Source organism: Myxine glutinosa, chromosome 3, assembly GCF_964187855.1.
Source record: "Myxine glutinosa chromosome 3, kmMyxGlut1.1, whole genome shotgun sequence".
Classification (NCBI taxonomy): Eukaryota; Metazoa; Chordata; class Myxini; order Myxiniformes; family Myxinidae; genus Myxine; species Myxine glutinosa.
The window spans coordinates 60,900,967-60,914,973 of NC_136263.1; the positions used below are offsets into that span (position 1 = coordinate 60,900,967).

The 14,007-nt window shown below is 48.9% G+C and overlaps 1 protein-coding gene across 1 annotated transcript in view; it reads right to left on the reverse strand.

Annotated features, from left to right (window-relative positions):
• The window catches only part of LOC144891313 (zinc finger Y-chromosomal protein 1-like), a 64,226-nt gene extending 62,393 nt beyond the window's left edge, over positions 1–1,833 (reverse strand). Inside the window, exon 1 of the mRNA XM_078774078.1 lies at positions 1,796–1,833. The gene's annotated coding sequence lies outside the window, so the exon portion shown is untranslated. The remainder of the gene's footprint in view (positions 1–1,795) is intronic.
• Between the last annotated feature and the right edge of the window lie 12,174 nt (positions 1,834–14,007).

Below are 14,007 nucleotides of genomic sequence, written 5' to 3' on the forward strand. Positions count from 1 at the left end.
GCAGCAAGGCCAGATTTGGGGGACGGGGCAGCAAGGCCAGATTTGGGGGACGGGGCAGCAAGGCCAGATTTGGGGGACGGGGCAGCAAGGCCAGATTTGGGGGATGGGGCAGCAAGGCCAGATTTGGGGGACGGGGCAGCAAGGCCAGATTTGGGGGATGGGGCAGCAAGGCCAGATTTGGGGGACGGGGCAGCAAGGCCAGATTTGGGGGACGGGGCAGCAAGGCCAGATTTGGGGGACGGGGCAGCAAGGCCAGATTTGGGGGACGGGGCAGCAAGGCCATATTTGGGGGACGGGGAATCCCGAGAGAACCCTGGAGAAATGGTGCGGGAAGCTAGAGAGATTCCCGCAGTGCCCCCATGCTAATTGGCGAGTTAGCAGGGGCACCTGCAAGACTGCAGGTAGGGGTCACGTGGGAACCCGGAGTTGTGTGCACGCCAGACTGTCAGGCGTGTAGGAGGATGGTCGTGCTTGGATGGTCGTGCTTGGAGGCATGGCATGACACACGCGGCATGGAACATGCCGTGTGGGGGCGGTACTTGGTGGACGGCCAAAGGAGGCGTGACCACCGCGGCTGTGGGCGAGGCCCACATGACCCACTGTGCGTTTCACGGAGCCCCGTGAGACAGCACCGCGCGGAAGGTTCGCGGCACGAGTGGCGTGTGCAAGGGTGTGCAGCACGCATCTGGAGGCAAGGAGGAAGGCACGGTGTCGGGGTTTCCTGGCACGCGTGTGCGGAACCAAAGGCGAGAGCCTGGGTCCGTGGGGGAACCACGTGACCCAGAGGGAACGTAAATTCTAGATGGCATTGGATGCCATCTAGCTGCTAGATGGCGATGTATGTAGATGACAGGATGAAGACAGTGTTAGAGATTCGAGGGGTTAGTGACGATGTAAATTGATGAGTTGGGAATGGATTATTGGTTGAATTGGCCGACGATAGTTTAGCGCCTTCCTTCTTCTTCCTCGTTGTCCCGACAATTGAAGGATGAATGGAGGAACGTTTGTTGCGAGTGAGATGAGGTGTGAATGAGGTGCGTGTCGAAATTTTTTTTTGTGTGGAAGAAAAGATTGAATGAATGATACGAGGTAGGTGTTTGTGGAGCAGAGTACACCCCCCGATGGAGACGAACCCTCGCCTGCATTGGCATTAGAATAGAGGGGTTCAGATGTTTTTGAAATGAATGTCGTTCTGCAGATGGTGCTGTGTGTGGAAAGTTTTGTTTTGCAAAGGTGCAATGGTGTTGTTGACAGGCTGGGAGTGTGGCATGTCAATGTGTCCTCTTGTAGGGAGGGGGGATCCTGGGTGCTGAAAGCTTGCCGGCCAGGTGAGGCCGTAGAGGTCCAGGGGACCAGTTTAGTGGTGTGTAGCGGGTAGTGGGCACAGGTAACCAAGGGAAGGGGCCTGGGGTGGTGGATGCCATGCTGGGCATCGAGGGGAGAGAGCCAGTGAGGGCCTCCCCCAGAGTTAGCAATTACAATGCAACAATCCTGGTACTCTGACTTAGGATGTCAGGACAGGTCCCTGGATGTATCTGACAATTAATTGTGGTAAACATACTAACGTAATCAGGTGTGGAATCTATTGAAGATAGACCTAAAATTAGACTGATTCAACCTAAAAGTCAAGTATGAGGAACACAGACTCACACTACACTTTCAGCTCGACCAATGAGCCTCAACGATAAACAAAAAAATAACAAAAATAAAGAAGAAGAAACTTTTACCAATTAAAATTAATGAAGAAAAACATAATGATGCAAACAAAGAGGAAGAAAGGTATGTAGGTATTTACCAATTGATTCTTCCACATTCCCCGAATTCACAGTCAGTGGCACTGTGGGGAGAGATCGAGAGGAAATAAGCCAAACAACACTCACTTTATTATATGTAACCTCCATTTTCCTCAGTTTGTAACTTTGCGACCCCTAGATGCACGCGATCCACCAGAAAAAAAAAAACAGATTTTGGTTTAAAATAAACTCTTGCACAGCGCAAGCCTCTGCCTGAAGAAGGTGGCCAAAACTTAGCACAGACGATGGAGAAGATCATTTTAATGTAAACTATTCGAGTATTGTGCATGTGGTGGATACAACCTTTATAGATCCATAAAGTCAAGGTCAGCCTTCAGCGGTTTATCAGATACCTTCACAGTTATATATATATATATTGTTACAGACGTGGCTTGGATGTTATTCACCGAGCGGTTTTATGGTATGACCACGTCTGCACAAGTTACCCGATTGTGCCCGAACGTTGACTAGTCGCGCGATGCTGGCTCAATAAGAAAAAGAAGACACCCGGCTGGATTACAATAACACAATACGACACCAATGTTTCAATTCTCAAGACCTCCGGAGGAGATTATATTCGTACGGAAAGGTTAGATTACAAGGACGAGAGGTACATCATAGGAAGACAGGCACTTAGACACAATCTTATATTATTCCCAACAGACGACAGATAAACGGGACAAAGCTGACTCACACGGGGGTTGATGGCAGGAAAGCGGTTGTCGATGGCTCCAGGTGCACCTGTGCTCAAAGGTTAGAATCGACCCGGTCCGGTCCAGAGATGCGGGAGGTTTCACAGCGCTCGGAGGGGACGTTCTTTCACAGGCGGGCCTTTCTCTCTCAGCGCTCGCAGGTCCTTCTTTCTCCAGCTCGGGGCGCATCTCTCGTCACATCCGGCGCGGGGCCGCGTATATCCGGCGGGGAGTGACACGCCCTCGGCTCGTTAGCTCCGCCTCGTGGAATCGGCACGTTGCTTCTCATTGGGTGCGTGGGGGGGTTACTGGCTCCGCCCCTGACGAGGAGCTGACAGCCAGCCCCTTCGGGGTAACGCCGTGGAGCGCATGGTCATGGCGGGTAACCGAGCCGGTGTGAGGACGCACACTCCCCGCCCCTCTGTTGTTGTAGTCGTAGTTGTAGTTGTAATTGTTGTTGTAGTTGTTGTTATTGTTGTTGTTTGGGGAAGAAGATGGGAGGAGGTATGGGAAAGGTCCTAAACTCACTACTGATGCCATATAATCACATTCTGGTGCAACGAAGAGTCATAATTAATGGAAACGAGGCCTTAACTGACATAGATTAAGAATAACTAGGAAGATGTCCGAAAGTTGTCTACGTGTGGTGCGGTGGACCTGGGCACGACATTTAATGGGGGAATAAGGGGAAGGTCGGCTCTACTGATTGTTGTTTACATGCAATGGGACTAGGGAATGGGGGATTGGGGAAAGTTGGGGAGTATTGGAGAAAATAGGGGAATATTTACAAGCGGATATGGAGGCCAAATTCCATATTCGCAACAATATATATATATGGTATATTCCTTCTGATAACATGGCATTCCTCCACAAAAGTTGGTAGTAACCCTCCCCTCCACCCCCCCCCCCCCCCCCCCCACCGGAAGCCCCCACAATCTTATTGGTGCGTTTTGGGTGCTTTCATGGTGCATTGATGCAGAGCAGACTGTCTCCCCCCAGAAAGAACAATCGCAGGTCCTGGGTTGGTTTTGTAAATAAAGTAAATAATGCTCCCCACCGTCAATGTATAGTTTGAGGATGCTTTCCGCGATTCGGTTATCCTGTGGGTGTGTTTCTGTTAGGAGAAGGGTGCAACGTCGCAGGGGGACATATTTACTCATTTGTGAATATCTGTAAAACTGTCGCACTCAGGGTTGAGTTAATAGTAGAGGGAACTACATCTGAGTGCCACACTAAAGTAGGTAAAAATTTATCGGGTCGGGACGCCCCGAGGTAGAGAAGGGTGCAGTGTTGCGGATATGGGATTTACATCCATCCATATCCGCTTGTAAATATTCCCCTATTTCCTCAATACTTCCCAACTATCCCCAATCCCCCATTCCCTAGTCCCATTTTCTGTAAACAACACTCTGTAGACCCGACCTCCCCCTATTTCCCCCATTAAATGTCGCACCCAGGTTCACCGCATCTCATGTAAGACAACTATAGGACATCTTGCTAGTTATTCTTAGTCTATGTCAGTTAAGGACTCGTTTCCATTAATTCTGACCCTTCGTTGCACCAGAATGTGATTGTATGGCACCGTTAGGAAGTTTAGGACCTCCCGATACCTCCCCGCAGCTCTTCCTCACGGTTCAGCAACAACAACAACAACAACAGCAACGGCAGCGGCGGGCGCGGGAAGTGCGCGTCCTCACTCCGGCTTGGTTGGTAGGGGGTGTTGGGAGGGCACCAGGCCTTCCCAACGAGCCGCCATCGAACATGTGCTCGACGGGGTTACCAAATAGGGGCTCCCTGTCAGCTCCTCGTCAAGGGCGGAGCCCGGTAACCCCCGCACCCAATGGAAGCGGCGGACCGGCCCCAGTGGGGCGGAGCCAACCAGCCGAGGGCGTGTCACTCCCCGGCTGAGCATGCGCGGTGAGAGGGGGGTGACGTCAGATGCGCGCAGAGCTGAAGGAGAAAGGACGCACCCTCCGAGCGCCGAGAGACTTCTGCCATTAAGAAAGACCTCCCAAAGACTGAGCTGTATCCTGTCCCCGAGCCAAGGTGCACCTTGTGCCATCGGTCTACCTGCCATCAATCCCTGCGTGAGTCAGCCTTGTCCGTTTGTCCGTGGTCTGTCTGGGCCTAAGTAAGCCAGTTAGATAAGCTAATCTTTGCACTGTGTCACCTGCTGTAAATCACCTTGACTGCTCCTTTTCGTTTGTGTGGTATAAATAATAAATCCTGTACCTCTTCTGTACGTCTTCGTCCTCTTCTTCCTCTTTCCATTCGATCGTTTTAGAGTTTTCCCCAATTGAATATCTGTGACGCGATTTGGCCAACGTTCGGGGTAATCGGGTAAACTGTACGAACACGGCGGCCATTCCGCTCGGTCAAGCAACATCTTTCGCCATGTCCGTAACAATATGTTTCATAGCTGGCGACTAAATTAACACTTAATTTTCGACTGCGCCAAGCCGTAATTAAACAGAGAAAAAACTTTTAAAAATACCTGCAGTGTGCACGGTTCGTCTACTCTAGTCGAACAGATATGGAAAAGCACAGATAAGACGTCGTATTCACCATAACTTGTTTAATTTCACCAGGAACACGATGAGACCAACACAGTAAACATTCAGTACAAAACTTGGTTCATACATTCAGTACAGAACATGATTCATACATTCAGACCGTAAGAAAACTCTGCCCGTAATACAACACTCTGACCAGACCAACACTTCATCCCACTACGTTCACTCCTCACAAGTGAAACTCATCACTACTCCGTTCACTCCTCACAAGTGAGACTCATCACTACTCCGTCACCATACCATACTCATCCATCATCTAGATACGTTAGATACTTATCCATACATTACTCATCCATACGTTAGACTCATCCATATGTTAGAGCGTATAGAATAGATACTTAGAGCGGACAAACACAAATCACTTCCCTTTAAAAGGGTTTTCAACGGACAGGCAACCAAAAAAAAACCGAGCAGATACAATTGCTTTTGAACATCGATCATCAAGCGGCGTGGGCCTACCTGGCAGAGTCTCGAGGAGTCGATCGCTTTCCAGCTCTTTCATCTGACTTTCGCTTCCCAAATTTGTCTTCTGACTTTATCACTTGGAAATCTATACATCTTATATTTCCCAGATTGGTTTGAACAACCAAAAGCAGAACAACCAGTCATTTTGTTTGGCAATAAACAACATTCCCGTACCAAGCTGACGTTCACGCACGGTGAAGTTAGACACAAAATGGCGCCACGAAATCACGTGACCAGAAATCTCGGGTCAGCGCATGGCGCAACTCTCTTTATACAGGGACTCTAGTCTGAGCCTCACGGAGATTGACATTGTGCATGCGTGGGAGTTTGTCATCTTCACTCATTTTCTGGTAACTACGCACATATTTCAACCAGCATTTGTTGTGATATCTGATCTCAATCGCATATGGGTCATCAGCTGCATAATCGATCACACAGTTGATTCTGTCTCGCATGCTCTGATCTTCGAGGACCACCGTGTGACTCTTGAACGTTGCCCATGCATTATCATACGAAATCAGGGACAGCTTTGATTCTGGGTGCTTTGCCGACTCCGGTTTACAGCACCAGACACATTTTGTTTTTTCATGTATCAGCCCTTCTACACTTGATCGCAGCCGCTTGGCAGGTGGAGAAGCAGCCAGGGGGAAAGCCTCAGACATGGACGAAGGCTGAGATTGGCATTCCTTGACTTCTCGTTTTTTCTGTCTTGTCTTGGCCTGCTCCAGTTTATTAGCATTCCATAAGGTCAGCCTACATGATTTATGGACACATTGTCTGCCGGGACCATTATCCCAATTGACTGTTGCATAAACGTCTCCGAACTTGTCAAGACCGCTCCATAACAGGGCTTTTTTCTTGAGATTTTCCCAACTCTCAACGGAGGTAACGACATCAGTGGCTTCATTGCAAAGCCCGCCACACTGGAGGACACACGAAACGGTGGACATTCTCTTGACGGCTATCTTCTGAATACTGCGCTTCTCAGTGCCGTCTCATTCGCTCGTATACTCCCTGGAAAGACAGAAATAAGTATATGACATTACACACACAGACAAATAAAAAACAAGAAAATAGCAATTCACTAATCAGGACCTCAATTCCGTGGCCAGTATAGATTTAGCCAAAATAATGTGTTAATTCATGATCATATGTTCTCCCATTTAAAAGTTGCATTTTCGCTCTACTGGATGGTGGCCATCTTGGATTTCTGGGTCAAAATAATGTCATAACGTCAAACTAATGTCAGATTCGGAATCCTCGTGGTCAAATTACCCAAAAAAGTGTCTTTGTACGTGATTCTAGGTGTTCTGGTTCAAAACTTAATTTTTCAAGATAGTGCCGGCGGTCATCTTGGATTCGGGCCTCTGGCGAAAAATGCCGGGATTTTTGGGAGGGACATAGAGGCTATTTTTGTTATAAAATGTCAATAGAAGTCAAATCAATCGTCAAACCTTACTAGCCAGAAAATGGTCACGGAATTGAAGTTTTGGACCTAACTATTAGGGAATGTAAATTTATGTCATCGGTCACATCGTCTGGCAGCCATATTGGAGTTAAGCTGACATCTTTGAAAATCTTCTTCTCTGACACCGCTTAACCAATCAATGCAAAACTTTAACGAATTGATCAACTAACGATGGGAAATATGGTTTGATAAAGATGATGTCATCAATCACATTGTAGCAGCTATATTGGATCAAAGAAAAAAAAAACCTCCCTTAATAACAGAAGAGTTGCTCGCACCAAGTCCATCTCAAGACTGTGCGGGGTAAGTATTCTATTAATACCATCTAGTTATTATTATTATTATTAACCTGCATACACCTTGGGTGGCAGAGGTAATTATGTTGAAAAGTAGAAGTAACAATCTGCCATAACTCTGCCATAAAGCCCAGATCGGTGGAATGTTGCAGTGATGGTTGTCCTTCTGGAAGTTTCTCCCATATCCACACAGGATCTCTGGAGCTCAGCCAGAGTGACCATCGGGTTCTTGGTCACCTCTCTTACCAAGGCCCTTCTCCCCCGATTGCTCAGTTTGGCCGGGCGGCCAGCTCTAGGAGGTCCTGGTTGTTCCAAACTTCTTCCATTTAAGAATTATGGAGGCCACAGTGCTCTTGGGAACCTTCAATGCAGCAGAATTTTTTTTGTAGGCTTCCCCAGATCTGTGCCTCGACACAATCCTCTCTGAGCTCTGCGGGCAGTTCCTTCGACCTCATGGCTTGGTTTTTGCTCTGATATGCATTGTCAGCTGTGAGACCTTATATAGACAGGTGTGTGCCTTTCCAAATCATGTCCAATCAATTGAATTTACCACAGGTGGACTCCAATCAAGGTGTAGAAACATCTCAAAGATGATCAAGAGAAATGGGACGCACCTGAGCTAAATTTCAAGTGTCATAGCAAAGGGTATGAATACTTATGTCAATATGATATTTCAGTTTTTTCTTTTTAATAAATCTGCAAAAAAAAATCTAAAATCCTGTTTTCTCTTTGTCATTATGGGGTATTGAGTGTAGATTTATGAGGGAAAAAATGAATTTAAACGATTTCAGCATAAGGCTGCAACATATCAAAATGTGAAAAAAGTGGTCATTATTTATTTATATATATATATATTTCTAAAATCCTTCTGTATGTATATATGTATGTGTATATATATATATATATATATATATATATATATATATATATATATATATATATATATATATATATATATATAATATATATATACAGACTTGGCATTTAATATGGAATATTTTTTTTGTGGGGGTGAACTTACTTTTCAAGATGACTTAGAACCAAAAGTTCATTGGAATTATGTTGAAATTATTCTAGATTTTGTTAGTGACCTTTAAAAGAAACAAAAACCACATTTGACATTTCGGAACTAATAAATTGATCCTTGAAAGTGATGTAAACTGATATCGAACTCAATTCACGGACAGTACTGTGTTAAACTTCTGTACGTTTTCCAAAAGTATCTCTTTATTTTGCACATTAGCCAAAAAAATTTTCAACAAAAACAAAAGCTAAATTATGACTGGGATTACGGACAGTAAAATTACAGTTCAGTACTTCGTGTAACCCCCACGAGCATTCAGGAGAGCACGTACACATTGAGGCATGCTGTTCACGAGATTTGCCAAGGTTTGGACAGGAATCGCTTGCAATGCAGTGATAATAGTCTGCTGCAATTCACGCACAGAGGTGGGTTGCTGGTCCAAGTTGTCGATTTGACGCGTTAAATCTGCCCACAAGTTCTCTATCGGATTCATATCCGGGGACATGGCAGGCCACTCCATATGCTCTACACCATGGTCAGCAAGAAAGTGTTGGATCATGCGAGCACGATGAGGCCGTGCATTGTCATCTTGGAAGACAAAGTTTCCTCGAAAGGCTGCACGAGCAAATGGAAGCAATGTTTCTTCCAGAATGACCCTGTACTTGAACTGGTTCAGGTTTCCATTCAGAACAACCAGGTCAGTTTTGCCCCCTGCATGAAAAGCAGCCCAAACGGTCACCCCACCACCTCCAGCTTGGACTCTTGGCACTATACAATCTTCGTTGTGGGCTTCATGCACTTGTCTGCGCACTCAAACGCGGCCATCTTGACGATAGACCAGAAATCTAGACTCGTCACTGAAGGTCATGTGATTCCAGTGTCCTGGCTGCCATTGACGGTGCTCTCTGGCCCACTGCAATCAGCGCTGGCTGTGTTGTCTGGTCAGACGTGGCTTTCTCAGGGGACGCCTGGCACGATAGCCTGCTTGAACCAGTCGTTGGTTGACTAGCCTTCTGGATACAGGCAAATTTGTCAGTTGCTCCCACTCAGCCCTAAGCCGATTAGCTAACTTGGTACGGCCATTGCAGACTAACCGGTGCAGCTGGCGATCATCTCTCCTTCTGGTTCTACATGGACGTCCTGGCCTCGGTATTGGAGTAGGGACACCCCTCTGAGCATTTCGTTTCAGGATCTTTGACACCTGACCTTGAGTGATGCCATACTGCCGAGCAATAGCATGCTGTTTCATGCCAGAATTTCGTAAAGCCACCACTCCATGACAAACAGCATTGTCAAGTTGACGGACCATCTCCAGAGGAAGCGGCAATAACTTTTGTTGACGTGCAGCAGTTGTTTTCCACTAATACAGAACGCAACAACCCTTATATACCCGATTGTGAAGCCAATCGTCAAATGTACCTGTCCTTACATTTTGTCACGCCACCTGTGATATAATCCTGTTGTTGACTTCTTGCTGCGAAAGACAATCAGTGACATGGTTCTTTCAACAAAGACATCACCGAAGGGTAAAAGAAACTCACCAGATTGATATAGTGAGTTCAGAAAGTAAACCCGTCAAGGAAAAAAAAATATTCCATATTAAATGCCAAGTCTGTATATATATATGTGTATATATATATATATATATATATATATATATATATATATATATATATATATATATATATATTGTTGCGGATATGGGATTTGCATCCATCCATATCCGCTTGTAAATATTCCCCTATTTCCTCAGTACTTCCCAACTCTCCCCAATCCCCCATTCCCTAGTCCCATTTTCTGTAAACAACACTCTGTAGACCCGACCTCCCCCTATTTCCCCCATTAAATGTCGCATCCAGGTCCACCGCATCTCAGGTAGACAACGATAGGACATCTTGCTAGTTATTCTTAGTCTATGTCAGTTAAGGTTTCGTTTCCATTAATTCTGACCCTTCGTTGCACCAGAATGTGATTGTATGGCACCGTTAGGAAGTTTAGGACCTCCCAATACCTCCCCGCAGCTCTTCCTCACATTTCTCTTCAACAACAACAACAACAACAACGAGCGCAGGGAGTGCGCGTCCTCACTCCGGCTTGGTAGGAGTGGTGGGAGGACACCAGGCCTTCCCAACGAGCTGCCATCGAACATGTGCTCGACGGGGTTACCAAACAGGGGCTCCCTGTCGGCTCCTCGTCAAGGGCGGAGCCCGGTAACCCCCGCACCCATTGGAAGCGGCGGACCGGCCCCAGTTGGGGCGGAACCAACCAGCCGAGGGCGTGTCACTCCCCGCTGAGCATGCGCAGTGAGAGAGAGGTGACGTCAGAGATGCGCGCCGAGCTTGGAGCAAGCAAGACCACCTCCGAGCGCTGTGAGACCTCCCTGCATCTTGGAACCGTGCTTTATCCTGTCCCCGAGCCAAGGTGCACCTTGTGCCATCGACCTACCTGTCCATTCCTGCCATCAATCCCTGTGTAAGTCTATCTTGTCCGTTTGTCCGTGGTCTGTCTGGGAATAGATAAGACTGTATTTAAGTGCCCATCTCTTCTGTGTCTTTACCTCACTCTGCCTTGTAATCTACCCCCTTTTCTCCACCACTGTAATTATACCCTCCTCCGGAGGTCTTGAGAACTGTACCCCCCTTGCGTCGTTTCCTCTTTCCCAGTCGTCGTGTCCTTTCTATCATTGATTTGGCATAGCGCGATTTGGCCAACGTCTGGGTGAATCGGGTGAGTCGGGAAGAAACGGGGAACAACTGTTCGGCCGCGGTTACCTCCGCTCGGTAAATAACATCCAATCCGCGGTCCGTAACAAATGGTGTCAGGGAGTGAGATACGAAGCACGAACCAAATTTTTAAAAACAGCTAGACAAAATTTGGTCAAAATTACAAAGTACCGAAATTGCTTTTGTTTTACAAAAACCCGAATTTTGAAAGTCGCGCTATGGGAGATCAAGACGGCTGGGTTCCGGTAGAGGAGAGTGAGGCAGGGTCGATCCAGGACCAAATTGAGGGACATGAGGAGAGCGAAGCAGTGAGGGCGGCAGATTCGCAAAATGGCGGCGCTAGCCGCTAGGCATGGGGAAGAGGAGCGCGAACAACAGGTCGGCGCCGCGCAGGGGATTGCGGTAGAGGTACCCGTGCCGCCGATGGACATGCAAGTCCTCATGGCGCAAATAGGGGCCCTGTTGGCCCAGAATAGCGAGAAATTAAGGGATGACATGGGAAACCAGATCGGGGGTTTAAGGAATGACATGGGGTCCAATAGCGAGAAATTGAGGGAGGACATGGGGGCCCAGATCGGAGGGTTAGGGAGTAGAATAGAGGGATTAGGAAACAAATTTGAGGGGTTAGACAATAGATTAGGGGAAATACAGGAGGGGTTAACGGGGGTAGAAAACAGAATGGCCGCTCAAGAGAATCAAATGGAAGGGATGAAAAATGGGTTAGAGGGGTTAGAAAACAGTATGGAAGGCAAATTGAGGGACATGAGGGACCAAGCGGAAAGGGAAGTTAAACAAATGGGGCAGCAGATAGAGGGGGTCAGAATGGGGGTAGAAACTAAATTGGATGCTCACAGGGAGGAAATGGAGCAGATGAGGGTGGCATCTGGGCAGGAGATGCAAGTGATGGGAGGGGAGATCAGAAGAGGTGTGAGTGAGGAGGTCGGAGGAGTGCGCGAGGAGGTGAGGCACTGTGAGGAGTGCATGGAGAAGGAGGTGAGAAAGGGGACTGTAAAATTGCAAGGTGGTATAGAGGAGTTGACGCTGGGAGTAGAACAGCTGACAGTGGGACAGACGGAGTTAGGGGGACCAGGTAAAGAAGAACACAGCGGTAATAGAGGGTTTAAAATCGACACAGAAGGAGATGAAAAAGGACGTAGGGGTAATTAAAAAAGAGTGTCAGACGGTACATGAGGACCTGACGAGGAAAATGAACAAGGTGGTAGAGGTGATGGAGGTTAAAGAGCGGGAGGTGCGGGAGCACATAGAAAAAAATAAGGTGGTGTTAGAGGAAGAACTTAAGGGGGTGCACGAGGAGATGAAGGAGGTGAAGCAGAAATTAGAAGAAGTGGAAGAAGGGGTGAGCGAAATTAAGAAGCGACGGAGAGGGGATAAGAAAGAGATAAAAGAGGAAGTAAAAGAATTGGTCCAAAGTCTGTGTTCGGATCGTGATGATGTGCTCATTAACCGGATGAGGGATTCGCAGGTGATGGAGGAGAAGCGAAGAGAAAGAGGACCCGGTGTAAGTGGTGACCAATATGGTCGTGCGTATGATGCGCCAGGTGATTTAATAAGCTTGGGGGTCGAGATGGACCCGGATGTTCGTGAGAGGCCAAGAGTGAGGTGTATGGCTGGTCCGGAGTGTATGGAACGAGGGTGCGAGCGAGAGGGTCCGGTGATGGGAGAGGTGCGAGGTGTGAGTGAGCAAGGTTGTGGTGGTATGGAATGGGTAGCGGGTTGTGGAAGCGTGACCCATGCATCGACACCAACAGGGGTAGTTTTTAGAGGGACAGGGGAGGCACAGGAGCCCCTTGGGGGTAATGTACTGTGGGGGCCCGGCCGGTTCGGCCCCGCGCTGACCCCGCAAGGGGCGACGCACGGGGTCCGGCAGGCGGGCAACGACTCGCATACGAGGTGGTCCCACAAGGTCCCACTCGCACCGTATGACGGCAAGAGTGATCTACGAGCGTACCTGGCGCAGTTTGACTGTGTGTGTAAGGGCAACGGTTGGGGTGAGGACGAAGGTGGAGTACACCTGGTGGCCGCGGTGTGCGGCGCGGCGGCGGAGGTGCTGACGGCATTACCACCGGGTGCTCTCACCCTGCCAGCCCTCCGCGACGCCCTAATTAATCGATTCGGCATTGAACAGCAGAGCGAGCTTGTTAAAGCTCAGCTCGCGCTGCGAAAACGCAAGCCCCAGGAAGCCATCGGGGAACTTGCCCACGACATTCGCCGCGCAGTGGGGATCGCACATGCTAACATGGCAGCGGATTCCCGGGAAAGCCTGGCGCTGGACCATTTTATCCAGGCCCTCCCGGATATTGAGCTCCGGCAACAGCTCGCCATGTGGCGCCCGCAGACTCTGAGCCAGGCGGCTGACACTGCAGCCCGTTGGGAAGCAGCAAGGCCCCTGGCCCGGGGGAGCAAGCATCACGCAGTGGCGGTCCGCCAGGTGGGACCCCCGATGGAGGGAGGACCCCTTAGGGGGCCCGCCCCCGACGTGAGTCCTGACCTGGCAGGCATGGTCCGGAGGCTGGTGGACCAGCGCCTGGTGGGACCTGGACCATGGCAGGCGGCCCCGTAGGTGGCCCGCGGTGGACCACGAGCGGGTAATCCAATTCGGACCTTCAGGGGGGGAAATTTGGAATTCCGGAGACAAGCACCTTATCAGGTGAGGTGCTATACTTGCAACCGTCTGGGTCACCTGGCGCGGCACTGTCGAGCCACGCGCCGGGATGATCCCCGGCGGTTGAGGTCCTTAACTCCGCCCAGGGGGGAGCGGGTTAGCCGACCCCAGACACCCCCCCCGCCAGCCCCCGGGAAACTAGAAGGTTAGTAGGAGACTTAGGAGTAGGAGTAGGTTAGTAGGAGTAGGTTAGTAGGAGTAGGTTAGTAGGAGAAGATTTAAGTAGGAGACTTGGTACCTGTAGTGGGGACGTAGTAGCTTAGTGTTTGATAATGACGTGGGAGCGCTGA